The sequence below is a fragment of the Pholcus phalangioides genome, unplaced genomic scaffold (assembly GCF_987345545.1).
Source record: "Pholcus phalangioides strain wild (caught in Gottingen) unplaced genomic scaffold, Ppha-v1.0 ptg000014l_1, whole genome shotgun sequence".
NCBI classification, from domain to species: Eukaryota; Metazoa; Arthropoda; class Arachnida; order Araneae; family Pholcidae; genus Pholcus; species Pholcus phalangioides.
In genome coordinates this window covers 19,808,066-19,826,524 of record NW_028301607.1, presented here as the reverse complement: position 1 = coordinate 19,826,524, position 18,459 = coordinate 19,808,066, and the positions used below count along the sequence as shown (strand labels likewise).

Genomic DNA, 18,459 nt, shown 5'->3' with positions numbered 1-18,459 from the left:
AGTGCAGTTCTACATCACTTAAGTTACCCGCAGAACATTCACAGATAATTTAAGTGATTCGTGGCATAATTACGGATCACTTGAGTGATGCATTGCCCAGTTCCAGACCACTTAAGTTGCCTGGACACATTTGCAAAGCACTTAAGCAGCCCAGATACATTTCCAGAGCACTTAAGCGGCCTGGACACATTTACTGTGCACTTGAAGGATCCGTGAAACATTTAGAGATCGCTGAAGTGGCTCTGTAAGGGATTTATCATTAGGGAGAATGTTAGTTCAGGTGCCAACAAACTAGCAAAAGATTTTTCTTGTTTTTGGTGCACCGAGTAAGATTCCATTAAGAATATTTCAAGGGTGGTTGATAACATAAGCATCATCCGATCCCGCTCCCCCTTGTCATCAAAAGTCAGTAAATCGGAAACCTCCATCGATGCTGACGTAATAGTTGAATGACGCCTTATGCTTTTTATGAATAGAGTAGGATTTATTTTTCTTCGTAGGTTGGCATGTCTGGTTGTGTGTGTGTGTGTGTGTGTGTGTGTGGTTAACAATCCAATCATTTCCGGGGGGGGGGGGGCTGGATGAATCTGGTTTTTTTTTTGTCATATAACAATGTAAAATTTGCAACAACAGAAGCCCAAGATAAATCCAGTCTCAGGTGGCCCTGGAATTTATTTGTTGTGAAATTAATACAAGTGAAAATTTTTAGTGACCTTCACGGAAGGCAGTAAGGAGTTAATATGGCTCCAGGTTAGGGTCCCTGATGGGGAAAGTTGATCCATTTTGGAAGTGTGCTTGATAAATCTCATTGGTTTTTTTTGTTGCTTTATGATTGTGAAATTCCTCAGAAAGCTGGTACTTTCACATGCCATTTTTAATATCACTGTGACGAAGTGGGACAAGATAAACTAAACAAAATATGACGTGAAGAGAAAAGGGGTGTCGCCACTGAATGGTGCGGGAAGGCTTCTCCCTCTCCCCCCCCCCCCCAGTTTAGTCATGTCCATAAACTTTTCCCCGATATTTAATTTTTAATAAAAATTTTTGACTCGTTCACAAATGCAGATCATGTGAAGCTGTCATGATGTTTAGAAGAAAAAACTGGATGAGTTTTTTTAAAAATACATTTTGTGGCTTAAAAAAAAAAACCAATGTATATAAAAGGATTTGAGTGAAAAATGAAGTTGTTAGTTAATTTGTAGTTTATGAGCATATTTTCTTGAATAGTTTACAGTGATTCAACTCTTATTTGCTTGATATCTGTTATCTCTCCTGCAGAAGTGGCCACAGCTTAAGCAAGATGAAAACAAAATTTATTGCGAACTCGGTACCTCAATTTCGATTTCTTTCAATCATTTTAATACTACTATTGCAAATCTCACTCTCTTCTTTCTTACTAAAATTCTCAATACCTAATCGTGATCATGCTCTGTTACTGTTCGAATTTTGTGTTCTCAAACAGTCACGGCATACCTTTCTTTTCAGCAGCTGAAATTCCTACTCATCATACTTTTAATTCTGAAAGTTGAAATTTTTGAACCATTGAAATATAAATTTAAAAAAAAAAAGGCATTTAAATGAAAATCAATCCGTGTGCAGGCTTCTTTTGTTTTTAATCTTGTCCTGGCACGAATCCCGAGTGATTAGGTTAAGAGATAGGTCGCAACGAGTTTTGGTGAACGGGGAATTCTCTGGTTGAGCAGACGTCACAAGTGGACTTCCTCAAGGATGTGTCCTTGGCCCTATACTTTTTATCGATAAACTCGATCATGGTATCGATGGGATTACTAGCAAATTCGCAGATGATGTGAAGCTAATGGGGGTGATCGGGAATCAAAGCGATAGGGAGTCGCTCCAGACCAGTCTAAACAGGATTGCAGCATGGGCAAATGAATGGAGCATGACGTTTAGCATTGATAAGTGCATGGTCACTCATTTTGGTTCGAACAACCCACGGTTCTCTTACGAGTTGAATGATGTCACTATCCTGGATGCAACTAGGGTCACCGATTTGGTAATTCTGATTGACGAGCGTCTTAGGTTTTCTGAACATTGTTCAGCGGTGGTCAAAAAGCTAATACAATGCTTGGTCTCATTTTCAAAAAGTATCTTTGCGTTCTCCTATAGTCATTCTTCTACTTTTTCGAGGCTTAGTTCGTCCTGGACTGGAGTATGCTGCAAGGTTTTGGAGATCATACCTACAGAGGGACATAGACTTGGTTGAAGGGGTGCAGAGAAGAGCTACGCGTGTCCTTATTGGCACACAGGGCTTGAGTTATGAAGAGAGACTTCATTTTTTGAATATGTTTACATTGGATGAACGCAGGTGTCGAGGAGATATGATCGAAGTGTTCAAAATTTTCAATAGGATGGACCATGAACTTTTAGTACACCTCCAATCGATTGCTTTTACAAGGGGACACCAGTATCGATTGGTGAGGGACAATGCAAGGTTATGGTGTCGCAGGGAATTTTTCTCTAATAGGGTTGTTAATAAATGGAATAGCTTACCCCCGGAGGTAGTAAATTGTAACACAATTGACACGTTTAAAAAGAAATACGATAAACATGTTGGGGTAAATCGAGAAGCTATCCATACTTAGAATCAGACAACCATAAGTATTCTTTATGGGCATTGTATAATATTTTATCATGTGTATATATTGTTTATAATTTTTGTTAATTGCATTTTTAATTGGGTTGCTGTATTTTTGAAATATATGACATCCATATTTTTATAGGCATCTTTTTCTCAGCCACCTCGTTGGGCATTTTGCCTGTTGTGGCGTTGTATTTGTATGTGTTGGGGGGGGCGATATTTACAAAAAAGGTTTCGATCTTTGAGGCTGAACCTAGTGTCCGCAGATGCCTATCATGCTTAAAATATAGAAATTAATATTTTTTAAAAATTAAAATGATTTAATTAATTTAAAATTAATTAAAAATTGAAGGTAGTTAAAAATGTAATGAAAATTAAAAATTATTTTAATAAAAATTATTTTTTCAATAAGCAACTCACTTATTAAAAGATGCACATTACCAGCTAAAAAAATTCATGTTAACAGTATCAAATGCAATTGTACAAATAAATGAAAACTCTGCAGATGAAAATAGAGCAGAATATTGAAAGCATATGAAGAATTAATATTTTTAAATGCTCCTAGAATCCTTCCTTCTCCTTGATAAAAACTAAGGCTCATAGTTAACCGGACAAAACAATGTACACAAATAAAAATACATCAGTATGTATTCGATAAATTTTTTTTTTCCAGCTTTTCATGTCAAAGAAGGTAGCTACTTTCTTTATTAATGTAATTTTTTGATACCTGTGAAAGTATTAAATGTCTCTATGTTTTGATAACAATTAGGTGAAATAATATGAATAAAATAAGGATTTCCGTCAATCAGAGGAGTGCTACAATTGCTACAAGCTGCTACAATTTCCGACGTCTGCTACATTTTGCTACAATTTTTGGACTTTTGCTACAAAAACACTAGAGTTCTTTAATTCTGCATCATAAACAAAATTTTCCCTTGAGAAACTATGAAGTTGCATCACAGTAAAACTGACTTTTCGATAACATCATTTGTCCTCCCCTCAATTTGATTTCTCGGGACCACAAATAGAATTATCTTGAGGACTCCTTCCCAGGATTCGGTGCACAGGTTTCTGACAAAATAATATAAAATAGGGTCAAACTATACAAATTGCCACTCATCTGCAGAATTTAAAAAAAGAACCTTTAATCGCTGTTTCCAGCTATTTTTTTTTTTTTTTTATGAAGAAAAGTTGCCTCCTTCAATTTATGCATTACTTACAATTAATTATTTTTCGAATTGCATTGATTTTCCCTAACTGGCTGTATTTGATGAAATATTTGCGTATCCTTTAACAGAATGGAAAAGTTTGTGAAAGAACTTATTATCGCACTGGAAAAACACAATGATGAATCTGTCTTCACCATCAGGAGTTTTTTGAAAAAGCATTTTGTGAAAACAGAATCATTCTATTAAATTTCTAATAGTTTAATCATTATTCTATAGTTTTAATTAAAAATAATTTAATTCTATGGTTTAAATTACTATAGTGTAAGTTAAAAGAATTTAAGTATATAGTTTTTAATCACTATTAAATTTCATAGAATTTCTAATAAATATTCTAAGAATGACCCAGCAATAGAAGCTATCTTGAAGTATGTTAAATCAAACTGAGGTAATGATCAAGAGCAAACTCAAAACAAACTCTTATCATTTTAAATATGAAATGGGTAGATTCTGGTAAAAGAAGCAAGATCAAATGATCCAAAATGCTTGAAACTGAAAAGAGAACAAAAGCACAACTTTTAGACTTGCATCTGTGGCAAAAACAAGAAAAGTATTTACTTTTCTCTAATGAGTGTTTCCAGTCTCTCCTGTAGTGATTTTGGTTTTTTAAATTAGTGATTACCAAGTCTACAAGCTAAATCTAAAAACACTTATTCTCAAATTATTTTTGAAATCTGAAAAATTATATGTTAGCCTCTCATTTGTTGATATTGTAGAGAACGTAAAAATATAAATATTATGAAGTCTCTGGAAATGTTTTATTGATTTAAAAAAAATTATTTCTTCTAGTGAAAATCTCTATTTATTTTGTACTTTGGGGGATACACTGTGATGTGTTAGAGTGGGCAATTTATCATGTTCCCGGGGAACACCATTTCTTCCGAGCTGAAATAACACTGTTTTTTAAAGTAAAAAGTAATCCTGTGTACGCTACTGCATATATGTATACAAAAATTGTGTATATTTTATTTAATGCCAAAATTTTAAAGGGCTACAAAACTGATAAATGCTGCTACAAAAATCAAATTTCCATTTTCCACCCCTGATCAGAGGAAATTAATTCTGAGCTAACTCGGATACCAGAAACCTCGTTTAATAGAGATGATCCTTGAATATTTGAAGAAAAAAATTAATCCAAACCCTGACACACAAAAATAAAGCTGCTGCTATTATGTACTGCGGACACACAATGGTAATAACATTACCCTTACCTGTAACGGGTCACATTACGCTTGCAAAAAACACATGTGACTGCTCACACTTTAATGGTCACATACTATCAAAAAACAAAAGCTGAACCTACATGGGGCGACATTTTCCCTCTCACATGTAGGGTTTATGGTGAGACAGTTTTGGTTTCAATACAGCACAGGATAGTTTTATCTATTCAGACTGCATGCCACCGCTGGGATCGCCCAAATGAGCTTTGTTAACATCAGTGAGGGACCCCCAGGTGGGCTCTCTGTGGTCACTCCTTGTCTTGTTTGGTAGTCTATTTATTTGCCGGCCAATTCATGAGGACTCTCAGTTGGCTCTGCATGGCTTGTACTTCATTCATACCAGCTCAGTACTTGCCACCCGGCACTGGACCTGACCAAAGGAACTTTGTTTCCATTCAGAGGGATCCCCAGGTGGGCCCTCTGTGGACTTTGCTTGTTTCGCGCAGTACCTTGTTTAGCCTTTTCTTGATCTGCTTGCTGTATGCACTAAGAAGGTTGGAAACCACTGCTGAAAGCTAAAACGTCCACAGCCCAGCTCCGCTCGCTTCAGCAACTTTTGGTGTTCGTGGATATGCTTCGAAGACTTTCTGATTTGTTTAGGGAACATTAAGCATTCTTCTTTCAATTACTCACATTCTAGACAATTAATTTGTCTTTCTGTGAACGATTTTAGAAATTCAGAGAAAATTTTATAACATACTGTAAGGTTCAGGAGAAAAGAGGTTGGAAAAAGGCCAGGGAGAGACAGAAGTCGAAAAGAAAAGGGAACGAATGGAGACATTAAAAAAAAAAGAATAGTGTGAAAGTTTGTACCAAAGAGACATGACAGTTTCGTTGGGGATGTCAGATAATAAATGAAATAAAGTGTTGTTTTCTTCTTTTGGGAGTCTAGAACCGTCATTTCGCCCTGAAATCAAAGTAGGAGCAAGCCGAGGACCTACTATACAGATAAGCAGATGGGGGAAACTTTACTGGTGCAATCGGCAGAATGAGATTGTGGCTTCAACGACTCAAGACTGTCAGCTGAATTAGAAGAAGTGTCCTAGCCGGAAGGAACCACCCTGGTTTGTATAGAAAGATAGCAGCAGCGTCGTCGAGCTCCCACACGATTTTTTTTCTCGTGAAGTCAACCGGTGCTGAGAGGGGCAATCCTGCCTAAGGAAGAGAAGCAAGTATTGTGCGGCGGTATTGAGACGATAAATAAAGATATCGTATTTGGCAAAAAGGAACAAGGAAGATCTGGAGACCATGGCCACCAACTTGGGGGTAGAAGTCCGACCAGAGTTCCGCTTAATGTAATTATTGAGTGTCATACAGGAAAGCGAACTGTACAATGAAGCAACATGCAGAGAGATGCTGAAAACTATCATAGGCAATAGGAAAGATAAAGAGATGGAGGAGCGGCGTAGAGAAAAGGAACATGAACTCGAAAGACTCAAGACAAGAGCCAGAAGAGAGGAGGATAATCATACTGGGCACGGCAGAACCCCCACCCGTGATTTCCAGAACATGATGCAAAAGTTCAGGATTGAAGCAGACATAAGTCTGTACCTGGTGCTGTTCGAGCGGCAAGCTCGTTGTATGGCCCTGGCATGGGAAGATTGGTTAGCCGAGCTGTTGGTACTTCTTCCTTACTAAATGAACCAGATAATTGCCCGCGAGCTGGAAGAGAAGGTACAGGACTATTATGAAATTAAAAAATTATTATTGAGGAGGTTCGAAATCACCCCAGAGAAGTTTCAGCAGATGTTTTCTTCACATCACAAAAATCAAGAGGGCACCCGGAGAGACTTCTACCACGAGTTGTGTACCTACTTTGATGGGTGAATGTTGGCTTTCTGGGACACAATTAAATTTCTTAGTTGCTCAAACATCATCACTGATTAAATGCATCCCAGCAGATTTTAAAGAACACTATTTGGACTAATGGTGGGATATGGTGTCGCCAAGTAAGCTATCAGTGGAACTAGATAGGTTCGATGATGTAAAAAGACTGAAGACACCTCTCTCTAGTGACAGAACGAGGAACCCAAGACTGGTTCATCAAAGTCAGAGGTGGAAAGCCAGCGGAAACTAGAGACTTCAGTGTGAGTCCTTCCCGCCTAAGGTGACAATGGGTTCAAGTACCAGAGAGAGCCGCAGCCACTTGTTATACGTGTGGAGCAGAAGGCCATATAGCAAGATTTTTCCTGCAAGAGGTCAGCAGGAGCCATTGAGCCAGGTGAACTCTGTCCATACAGAAGAGGGGGGGACACAGTTAAAGAAACTGCAATCCTAACAGCACGTATCACAGTGCCGGCAGCTGGTGTTGGTGCGAACATTGACACACCGCAGACCATCAGCTTGAAATGTGATCAGAAAGCAATAAGAGGTGTAGTCAATTCCGGGACCCAGATCTCAGTCGTTAGATCGGATTTGGTTGAGATCGACGACAAAGGTGACGGGAGAATAAGGATCAAGTCTGCATTTGGCGACAGTGAGATAGCCCCTCTGAAAATATGTATGATGAAGTGAAGCTCCCAAGTGTTAGTGACGGCACACACAGATACATACCGATTAATTGCACAGTGTCGAGTCGCTTGATAAATGAAATGTTATTATGTTCAACGGCATACGACACACTCTTGGGGAATGTACAAGTTCCAAGTTTGATCAATGAGCCAAGCCGTAAGGGCGATGTGTGTCTTTATCTGCTGATTCTGGTACAGATAGCAAACAGAAAGCCAAAAACAGCAATAACAGTGATTTTTGCATACCTAACAGAGAACTTGAAGAGAGGATCATATCCCAAGTCAAGAGCTACTTCACCAACTACAACATCATGAAGAACAACTTCCTGCTGAAACACATCCAGAGGAACAAGTCAGTCTGAAGTTGGTCTCATCTTTCAGGAAGGTCAAGACCCTGACCAAGGAATGGAAGGTTGTCCGGTATTGTCTCAGGACAGAGCCTGGGTCGTGTTTGGTCTGATAGTACTGTCTCAGGAACTTGAACAAACTCCAAGTCAATGGAGAAGGTAATAAAGTGTGCTTGATCGTGCCCATACTGGCTTTCGAGAAGACCAGATGCGCTAAAATGATTCTGGTCTGCAATATGCTGTCCGTGGAAGTGACACCTGAGTCTGTCGGTTTGTCAGAACACTGCAAAGTCGTCAATCAAAGATCTAAGATACCGGATGTCAGGATGAGGCTCTGCCTCTATGTCAATGGGGATGTGGTGAAAAAGACGAATCTGCCCAGAGAGCGATTGCTGAAGAAGGCAGCGACATCACAGAGAATGGTGTCAAGGTAGCACCTCTCCTCTCAGACGTGTACACGACCAATCGGGACAGGCCCATATCCGGAGGCAAGGCCTCACACCTCAAGAAGATGAACTCAAAATGATGCGACGATGGACATCCTATCAACAGGAGGAGATCGCCACTGAACCGGTTCTAGGCTAGGCAGGAAACGTCTGGACTGGTGATTGTTTTGGTGGATATTTGTCAAAGGAATCAACAGAGCTACGAACCGGCAGCCTAAGCCAGAAACCAGCCGGCTAAATCTTCAATCGCCAACAACGGCGTGCCCATTGTATATTTTCCTGTAATAATTTTTCCTACATTACGTGCATTTTTCTGTTTTTATTTTTCCTGCATTCTTGTAATTATATTTTCTACAGTAAGTATACTTTCCTGCAAAGGATAAAAAATCTGAAACCCCCCCTCACCCATGAGAAAAATCTGCATATGCTTATGCTTTCCTGTAATTAACTATATGTTTAATTTCTGTCAAACCCTTTTAAATATGAATCAATAGAATTAAAGAAATCTTTGGGATGAAATAGACAAGAATTTACAATGTTTAAGTCTCTTTGCTCATGCCATTTCCATGATTTATTCAATGTGGGGAGGAACCAAAAAATAATGTGGTCTTAATTCATTAACATTCTAGCACTTTCAAAGTGGGTTACTACAATTCCTGCTTGTATCGCTGAACTTTTGTGACAAGCTTATGACTTTTGAATTTAGAAAACTAATCATCTCCATAACCCTTAAGGTTTTTCTTGACTTGGTACTATGGATAAAACACATCCTCAGACTGATATTTTGGGATTAGCTCATGATTAGTGGTAAGTTATTAAAAGTTGTTTTAGCCCCCCTGTTTGGGATGGTCAGCTCAGGTTGGTTTTTCAATTTTAAGGTGCAAATGTGAGCCAAACTCCCATTTAACCCTTTAAGTGCTTTTTGAAATTTTCCTGATCAGCATTATAATTGCCACATTTGAAATTGCAAAACCTTGCTATTACGTGTGGCTTTCTATGAAGAGAAACCTTTTTGTATTATTTATATACTTGAGAGCATATATTTTTATTTCTCTTTTTTTCCTCAATTCTTATTATATAACCTAGAACAATAGCTAACTCTGCCCACCAGTGCCGCCTTAACGCATGGGCCCACCCGGGCACGGCATGGGGGCCTCAAGAGAAGAAGGGCCTTAGAAAAATAAGTAGTAGTTTAATTTTTCAGGAATTTGTCAGGTAAGGCCTCAGAAAAATCACTTGGCCCGGGTACCTATGATGTGCTTGAGACAGCCCTGCCGCCCACTAACAGTTGATTGGTTGGAGGGGAATGGAAAACATGTTTTATTGTAAAAACAGCTTCACTGCATTTTATAAAAGAAAATATTTCGGGGTGACAGAAATAAAGCAGATCAGGTTTGACAAGATATCTCAGGATTACCCCTGAAAGGGTAAAAAAAGGGTTTACGGAAAATTCACCGCCAACAATTCACCGCCATGCAATTCACCGCTAGGAAAATTCACCGACCAACAATTCATCGCCATGCAATTCACCGACCAACAATTCACAGATATGCAATTCACCGACGACAGTTCGATGCGAGTCAGTTAGCGAGGGAATGAGCGAGTGAGTGACCCAGTGAGTGACTGAGTGACCGAGTGAGTAAGTGATTCAGTGAGCGAGTGGGTTACTGATTCAATGAGCGAGTAAGTCAGTCCGCGAGTGAGTGAGTGATCTATTGAGTGAGTGATCTATTGAGTGAGTAAGTGCCATATCCTAAAGATATGGCGGAAAGTTTAAATAATGACTTTATGAGAAGAAATTCAGATGATACGGATTCGGGTTGCTGTATTTTTGAAATATATGACATCCATATTTATTGTGGGCATCTTTTTCTCAGCCACCTCGCTGGGCATTTTGCCTGTTGTGGCCTTGTATTTGTATAAATTACTAATTGCTGTTGCCCAATACAAGATAGTATATTCAACAAAATTCCATTAACTCGGTTTTACTCAGAACCTTCTAATGGAATGTTAAAAGGGATAATAACAGAATTAAAAGATAATAAAGTAAGTGGATACGCGATGAATTAACTTCCTAAAAATGCTTAAAATAATCTCCTGTTATCACTTTGATGTTATAAAAAACATCGCTGACCAATGAATTTTTTTTATGATGAACTAGCTGTTACCCGCGATTTCACGTGATGAACTTTCAGGAATCCCGCCTTAGTGCGTATCTAGTATATGTACTCTATATTTACTATATACGTATATATATACTTCCTATGCAACGGAAATTAGTGACGATTTTTTTATTACGGGAGTCTGTGACGTTTTTTGAGTGATGGAAATCTGTTACGTTTTTGTGTTACGGAAGTCGGTTACAATTTTGGGGTCAAGTTTTCATTTAACTCTTGCATATATCGGAACCCATTTGACACATCGGGACCAAGTAATGTGCATGTACCCAGAGTTTCCCACATCCTACAGCAGGTCCCCTAAGCTGAAATAGATGGCGGGCCCCCAAACCAGCTTTTTCACGGGCCCCTCTGTGCTTAATTTATAGTGGGAAAATATCAAAAAGCGATAAGAAACGTTCCGGCCCCTGTCAGCCCTGCCCTCGTGGGGGTCATGCCGAGAGATATGTATACGTAAAATATACATATGTCACCAGTGCTCCCAACATACAGGGTCGGGGTACCCGGGGGATTGCACATATACCTTCATGGGGAAGTTAAAAGGTTTCATTTCCAGGGGTCCTTGCGATAGTGGAAGCCCAAGGTATATCCAGTCTGGGACCCCATAAAATTTGCGAATTCAGTCAAGGGTAATTGCGTGGGGGGGGGGGGCTGGATTTTATTCGTTGGTAAAATGAATATTTGCAGTGGCCCTCACAGGGGGATGCCCGATTGGCTTCCGAGTCAGGGGTCTCGTTTCATTTTGGGGGCACTGGATGAATCTCATTCTTTTCTGTCGTTTAACATTGTAGAATTTTCAACAGCGGAAGCCCGAGATAAATCCAGTGTCTGGGTGCCCCACTAAATATCTGCGTATTGGGTCCCCGTTACTGGATGTGGGCCCTGGATTTATTCGTTTTAAAATTGATAAAAATTAAAAATTTTCGTGGCCACTCACAGGGGGTATGTCCGACAAGCCTTCAGGTCGGGGCCCCATGGAAAAGTTGACAGGTTTCATTTTGGGTGTCCCTGGATGAATCTCATTGATTTTTGTTGTTTAACATTGTAAAATTTGCAACACATCGGTAGCCCGAGATAAACCCAGTCAGGGCCCCCACTACAATTCAACGAATTGGAGTTTGGGGACCCCCATGGGGAAGTTTTCTGGTGTTACTTGATGAATCACATTTGTTTTTTGTTGCTTTATTATAAAATTCGCTTCTTCTGTAAGCTGGTGCTTTCACGTGTCCCTTTCCATAGCACGCTGATGAAGTGAAACGAAATAAACAAGATATGTTATGAAGAGAAAAGGGGGGGGGGTTGGCCCCCTAGTACTGTATATAAAATACCATGTCCTGACTGATTCATCATCGCCGAGCCAAAACTGCTAAAGCTGTAAATATCAAATTTTGTGAATAGTTTTTTTCACGACGTAAAGACTCACCACTCACTAAGAAATGGTATTTCCATATTTGACAACCTAAGGGCGTCATAAGAGGGGAGGGGGGTGGGGTCAACGTTGAAATCATGCCGAGCCGAAACAGCTGAAGCTATAAATATGAGATTAGATCAATATTGTAATATAGACTCATTGAGAAGGGATTTTTCAAAATTCAACCCCCTAAGTGGGGTTTCAAAAGTTATATGGAGCAATCAGCACTGAGCCGAAGTCGCTTAAGCCATAAATATGAAATTTAGTTAGTATTATATTTTATAATGTACATACACACTAAGACAGGATTTCTGAAAGTTCATCACCCATGGGGGTTATGAGGTGAGAGTAATTTTGAGATTGCAAAAACACACAAGAGCGAAGCCGCGGATAACAACTGGTAACAAAATATAATGCTTACTAAATTTTATATTTATGGCTTCAGGGATTTCGGCTCAGTGATGATTACTCCATATAACCTTTGAACCCCCCCCCCTCTTTATTAGGGGGGATTGAATTTTGACATTTGACTTACAGTCTTAGACTTAAAACGAACATTCGATTATGTTGATTTAAATATTCTAACAAATAAAAACACTTCTCAGCAGGCAAATGAGGTAATGTACTATATTGGTTTAAAACATATTACTACAATAGGAAACAAGCTGCCATAATAAATGGTAAAATCAGCACATTTGAAATATAATGAAAGGAGTCCCACAAGGATCGGCCCTTGGGTCATAATTATTTCTAGTTTATATTAATGATTTATGTAAAATTAAGTAGAACGGTAAAATAATTTCATTCGCAGATGACACAAGCCTATATGTTGAAGACGGGGGTGGATTTAGAGCTCGCTGTTGGTAGGGGTGATTTTAAAAATCTTTAAAAATCTAGTCTAAGCATCGGTGACCACATATCCTGCATTTTGTCTCGTATTTTCCATGACAGTCCGGTTTTTCTGTTTTTTCTTCTCCATCCAGACTTTTTGAAAAATGTCACGGTTTTACTCGTTTATAGTCGAAGTTTTCTTGAATTTGTTGTTTAATTTTTTGTTGCAATATTACCATATAGAAGTTCCGAAAATTTCATAAAATATCGCATTTCGTTTCTAAGGAGAACACCTACATCCAGCAGTGGATTGAAATTGGTTGTTGATGATGCCACACCTATTAAAACCAGTATTTTAAATACAGTTAAACTCAGTTATAACGACATCGAAGATTTCGCGGGATTTCAGCGTTATAACCGAGTCTGGCTGTATTGCTTTCACTTTTAGAATATTGTTCTAGAGCTCTTTTAGTTATTTTCTAACATTTACCTGTGATTATGTATGATCCCCACCTCATATTAGTTCACTACGACGCAGTTCGTTTTGTAGAGGCTATATAATTATGTCCTACTACTGATGATGGAAAACAAATTAATGAAATAAAGTGAATATAAAGATAAGTTTAATTTTCTCCATCAGCAAAACTGGTAAAAGAAAGCCATAGCCTCATATTGTTTAAAGTTATATGCGTGAGTTCAAAAATCGTATGAAATTATCTCGTTTTAAACATCCAATTCTTGGACATAAAACCTCTTGGGTGACAAATAACATTTTCGAAAACTGAAACTCATGGAACCACAGCTTCAAAAAACGATAGAAAAAATGGCATTCTTTTTGGGCAATGTTAGAGGAGTATTTTAGGAGGATAATTTTCACACAGTTTTCATTACATGTATATTTAATTGGTAATTTTCAATCAAAACCTACGATATTTAATTAGTAATATCTGACATAATTTTCATTCAAAACATACAGTATTTATTTAACAATTTTCGACATGATTTTCTTCCTTACATATTTATAGTTAAAGGGTTCCAATCTACTAATCTAGAAAAACAGATAACACGCAAATGTTATTTTCTATTCTACATTATGAGCTATACCTCTCAAATAGTCTTAAATGTCACATCCTTGATGATACTTATCAACTAAATTCTTTAATCTCTGCGCAGAGTCCCGGTATTTCTTTCTCCTAATGTGATGGTTTTGTCCACTTACAATTTGCTCCATCCAAACTTCATTCAAACTCTGTTCTCTTTTTATGGCACCGATGAACTTCCATATATCTGGGTGGTGAGCAGATAATTGCTGTTGGAGCGCTCGATGCCATCCTTCTATAGAATTGTTGGTATTAGGGAAATCGTTACGCGTTCCTTGAAAGCAGTTCCAAATGTCGATGTGAAAGCGCGACGACCACCACGACGAAGAGGACGCCCGATCCAAGTGTCTTCAAACCTACACTTCATCATAAATACGTTTTCGGAACAATCAGATTTTTTAATCATTTGTGACACTACTAGGTTAAAAACTAACTAACTAACCAATTCACTCACTCCCTCACTCACTTACTGACCATTCACTCACTCCCTCACTTACCAATTCACTCACTCCCTCACTCACTAACCAATTTACTCGCTCGCTCAATCACTGACTCGATCAACCACTTACTCACTCGGTCACTCAGTCACTACTGGGTCACTCACTCACCCGCTCAATCACTTACTCACTCGGTCACTCAATCACTTACTCACTCGGTCACTCAGTCACTTACTTACTCAGTCACTCACTCGGTCACTCAATCACTTACTTACTCTGTCACTCAGTCACTCACTCACCCGCTCAATCACTTACTTACTCGGTCATTCAGTCACTCACTGGGTCACTCAATCACTTACTTACTCGGTCACTCAGTCACTCACTGGGTCACTCAATCACTTACTTACTCGTCACTCACTCACTGGGTCACTCAATCACTTACTTACTCGTCACTCACTCACTCGGTCACTCAATCACTTACTCGGTCGCTCAATCACTGACTCAGTCACTCAATCACTGACTCACTCGGTCACTCACTCGGTCACTCAATCACTTACTTACTCGGTCATTCAGTCACTCACTGGGTCACTCAATCACTTACTCGGCCACTCAATCACTTACTTACTCGGTCACTCAATCACTGACTCGGTCACTCACTTACTCGGTCACTCAATCACTGACTCGGTCACTCAATCACTTACTCACTCGGTCGCTCAATCACTGACTCACTCGGTCACTCAATCGCTCACTCCCTCGCATTGAACTGTTGTCGGTGAATTGCTAGTCGGTGAATTTTCCTAGCGGTGAATTGCATGGCGGTGAATTTTCCTAGCGGTGAATTGTTGGTCGGTGAATTTTCGGGGGTGAATTGTTGTCGGTGAATTGCTGGCGGTGAATTTTCCGGACACGTAAAAAAAGTCTCTTCGAGCAGGGCAGCATGGTCTATAATATTAAAAATTTAATGCATGATCATGTTTATTTTTATTATTGTAGAATCGTGTCTGCTATGTCTTATTGATGGCCTTATCCTCTCGGTTGTTAGAATAATTGTTTATTCTACAGTGTTTATCTGTTTATCTACTGTATATGTATCTTCAATGTTATAGAATGTCTCTGATCTCATATTGATTTTGATGGTCTGATCCTCTCTGCTATACAGGAAATTGCTTTTTCTATAATGTATAAAAATTCAAAACACCATGTACATCTGCACAGTATTACAGATTACTGTGAAAAATAACATTTTCAACCTATGGAAATACAAGCAGCAATTAAAAAAGAATTTCAATTTCAAAATATATAAAATCATGTTTATTTCTAATTGCCTTTGGGACTATGACATAGTTTGTGCAACTTTGTTTGCTTATGTTAAATGTCATTCAATAACATATGACTTAATAAAAAAAAAAATTGTGTTCAAAAATTTTTCCCTCTCCCTGTGTATAATTATTTGTAAATTCCTATTATTTTCACAACGGCTCAAATATTACGTAAGCACCAATAGGGAAAAATAGGGTTTTGTATTTGCTTTTAATAACAAGGGAGGGATTGGAATACCTCTACCCCTTTGAATTCCCAGACTCTTGAAAAAGGTGATTAACTTTTCAGTTCATAATTCTTTGTTGTTCAGAACCCTAATAAATTATTTGTTCATTGTCAATGTGTTCATTGTCATTGCCTGGTCACTTGCAGCAATTCATACAAAAACCCTTACTACAAAGAGAATGTTGCAAGCTAAAAGAGCGCAATGACTTGGTCCACAATTCAAGAACAAACAGTTCCCATATTTTGAAAATAGCTGGGGCTTCCTTCATTTCATGTTGAGCCCAGGAAACAGCCATTCCAATGGTCAGGCGGAATCTGCTGTTAAAATTGTGAAACCAATCTTTAAAAAGTGTCTCTGGACTTGTTAGCTCAACGTAACATGCCAGATGGTCAACTGAGGTGAAGCCCAACGCAAAGGATCTTTGGAAGACCTACACAGACGAGCGTGCCGGCCAGTAGCCAGTGTCTACAATTCACTCTATCACAGGTTCCTGAAGTCCATGCAAAGTTGCTAGAAAGGCAGAATGAGATGGCTCAGTGATATAGCAGAGCATCACAAGACCTTGCGCCATTGCATCCCGGAGCTGCAGTGTGCCTCTATAACCCCCTACACATGAGACCAATTTGGGAAGAAGCCTGTGTGTAACAAAACATATCAGTCAGCGCACGTATAAGATCCGTACAAATGAGGGCTCCACGCAGAGAAGAAGCAGACAATTCATTAAACCACACGTCCAACAAGATATGGAAATCAAGGAAACAGCTTCACAGCCAGCCTGTCACCACCAGGACCATGTGACATCCCTACCTGAGATACAAGAGCATGAGTACAAGCCAGAAAGAAGTGTGGTCCTAAATCTCCAGCAACCAAGGATAAAGTATCACAGCCAGGTTCCAACACCGCAGAAACAGGTAGCCGGCCCGTCATCACAGACAACCCTGGATATACACTGAAGAGCCAAAAAAACTGGTACACCTGCCTAATATCTTGTAGGGCCCCCGCAAGCCCGCAGAAGTGCCGCAACACGACGTGGCATGGACTCGACTAATGTCTGAAGTAGTGGTGGAGGTAATTGACACCATGAATCCTGCAGTGCTGTCCATAAATCCGTCCATGGGTCCATAAATCCGTAGGAGTAAGAGGGGGTGGAGATCTCTTCTGAACAGCATGTTGCAAGGCATCCCAGATATGTTCATGTCTGGGGATTTCGGAAGTGTCTAAAGTCAGAAGAAAGTTCCTGGAGCCACTTTGTAGCAATTCTGGACGTGTGGGATGTCGCATTGTCCTGCTGAAATTGTCCCCGTCCGTCGGAATGCACAATGGACATGAATGGGTGCAGGTGATCAGACAGGATGCTTACGTACCTGTCACCTATCGGAGTTGAAACTAGACGTATCAGGGGTCCCATATCACGCCAACTGCACATGCCCCATACCATTGCAGAGCCTCCACCAGCTTGAAAAGTCCCCTGTTGACATGTAGGGTCCATGGATTCATCAGGTTGTCTCCATACTCGTACACGTCCATCGGCTCGAAGCAATTGGAACCGAGACTTGTCAGACCAGGCAACGTGTTTCCAGTCCAATGTCGGTGTTGTCGGCCCAGGCGAGGCGTAAAGCTTTGTGTCGTGCAGTCATCAAGGGTGCACGAGTGGACCTTCGGCTCCGAAAGCCTACATAGATGATTTTTCGTTGAATGGTTCGCACGCTGACACTTGTTGATGGCCCAGCATTGAAATCTGCAGCAATTTGCGGAAGGGTTGCATGTCTGTCACATTTAATGATTCTCGTCAGTTGTCATTGGTCTCGTTCTTGCATGATCTTTTTCCGACCGCAGCGATGTCGTAGATTTAATTTTTTACCGGATTCCCGATATTCACAGTACACTCGTGAAATGGTCGTACGTGAAGCTCCAAATTTCATCGCTACCTCGGAGATGCTATGTCCCAAGGGCGTAGCGGGGACGACGACGAATTGAGGGGTCTGGTTTCCCCCTCCCCCCCCCCCGAAATGTGAGAAAATGACCGAAAAAAGGTAAAAAGATGGCCAAATCCATTGTTCTGTCACTTTGATTCCCCCCCCCCTCGAAATGAAAGTGGTACCCCTCCCGAACGAAATTTCTGGCTACGCCCCTGCTATGTCCCATCTCTTGTGCGCCGACTATAACACCACGTTCAAACTCACTTAAATCTCTATAACCTGCCATTGTAGCAGCAGTAACCGATCTAACAACTATGTCCGACAGTTGTTGTGTTATATAGGCGTTGCCGACTGCAGCGCCATACTCTGATTGGTTCCATATCTCTTTATTTGCATACGCATGCCTGTACCAGTTTTTTTGGCTCTTCAGTTTATAATGGATCTTGAAGAAAAATTTTTTTTTTTTTCATCCAGTCTAAATATATTTTTTGCATCACTCATATAATGTCTGCCCAATGTAGGGTGGCTACACATTTATATTGTCTTTTTCTGTTGGTACTCACCCATCCATCCCTCCGGGCAAAAAAGTAGGAATAAAACCTGAGAGAGAAGAAAAAAAATATTGAATGCCACAGCTTCTCCAAAGCCTAGATTTTAGGGGGAAAAAATCGAAAGAAAAAAATCTCCGGG

General features: G+C 39.7%; 1 protein-coding gene across 7 annotated transcripts in view; it reads left to right on the top strand.

The window, feature by feature from the left end:
• The window catches only part of LOC149078238 (DNA-binding protein P3A2-like), a 247,483-nt gene that overhangs the window by 224,621 nt on the left and 4,403 nt on the right, over positions 1-18,459 (top strand). The window lies entirely within an intron of this gene.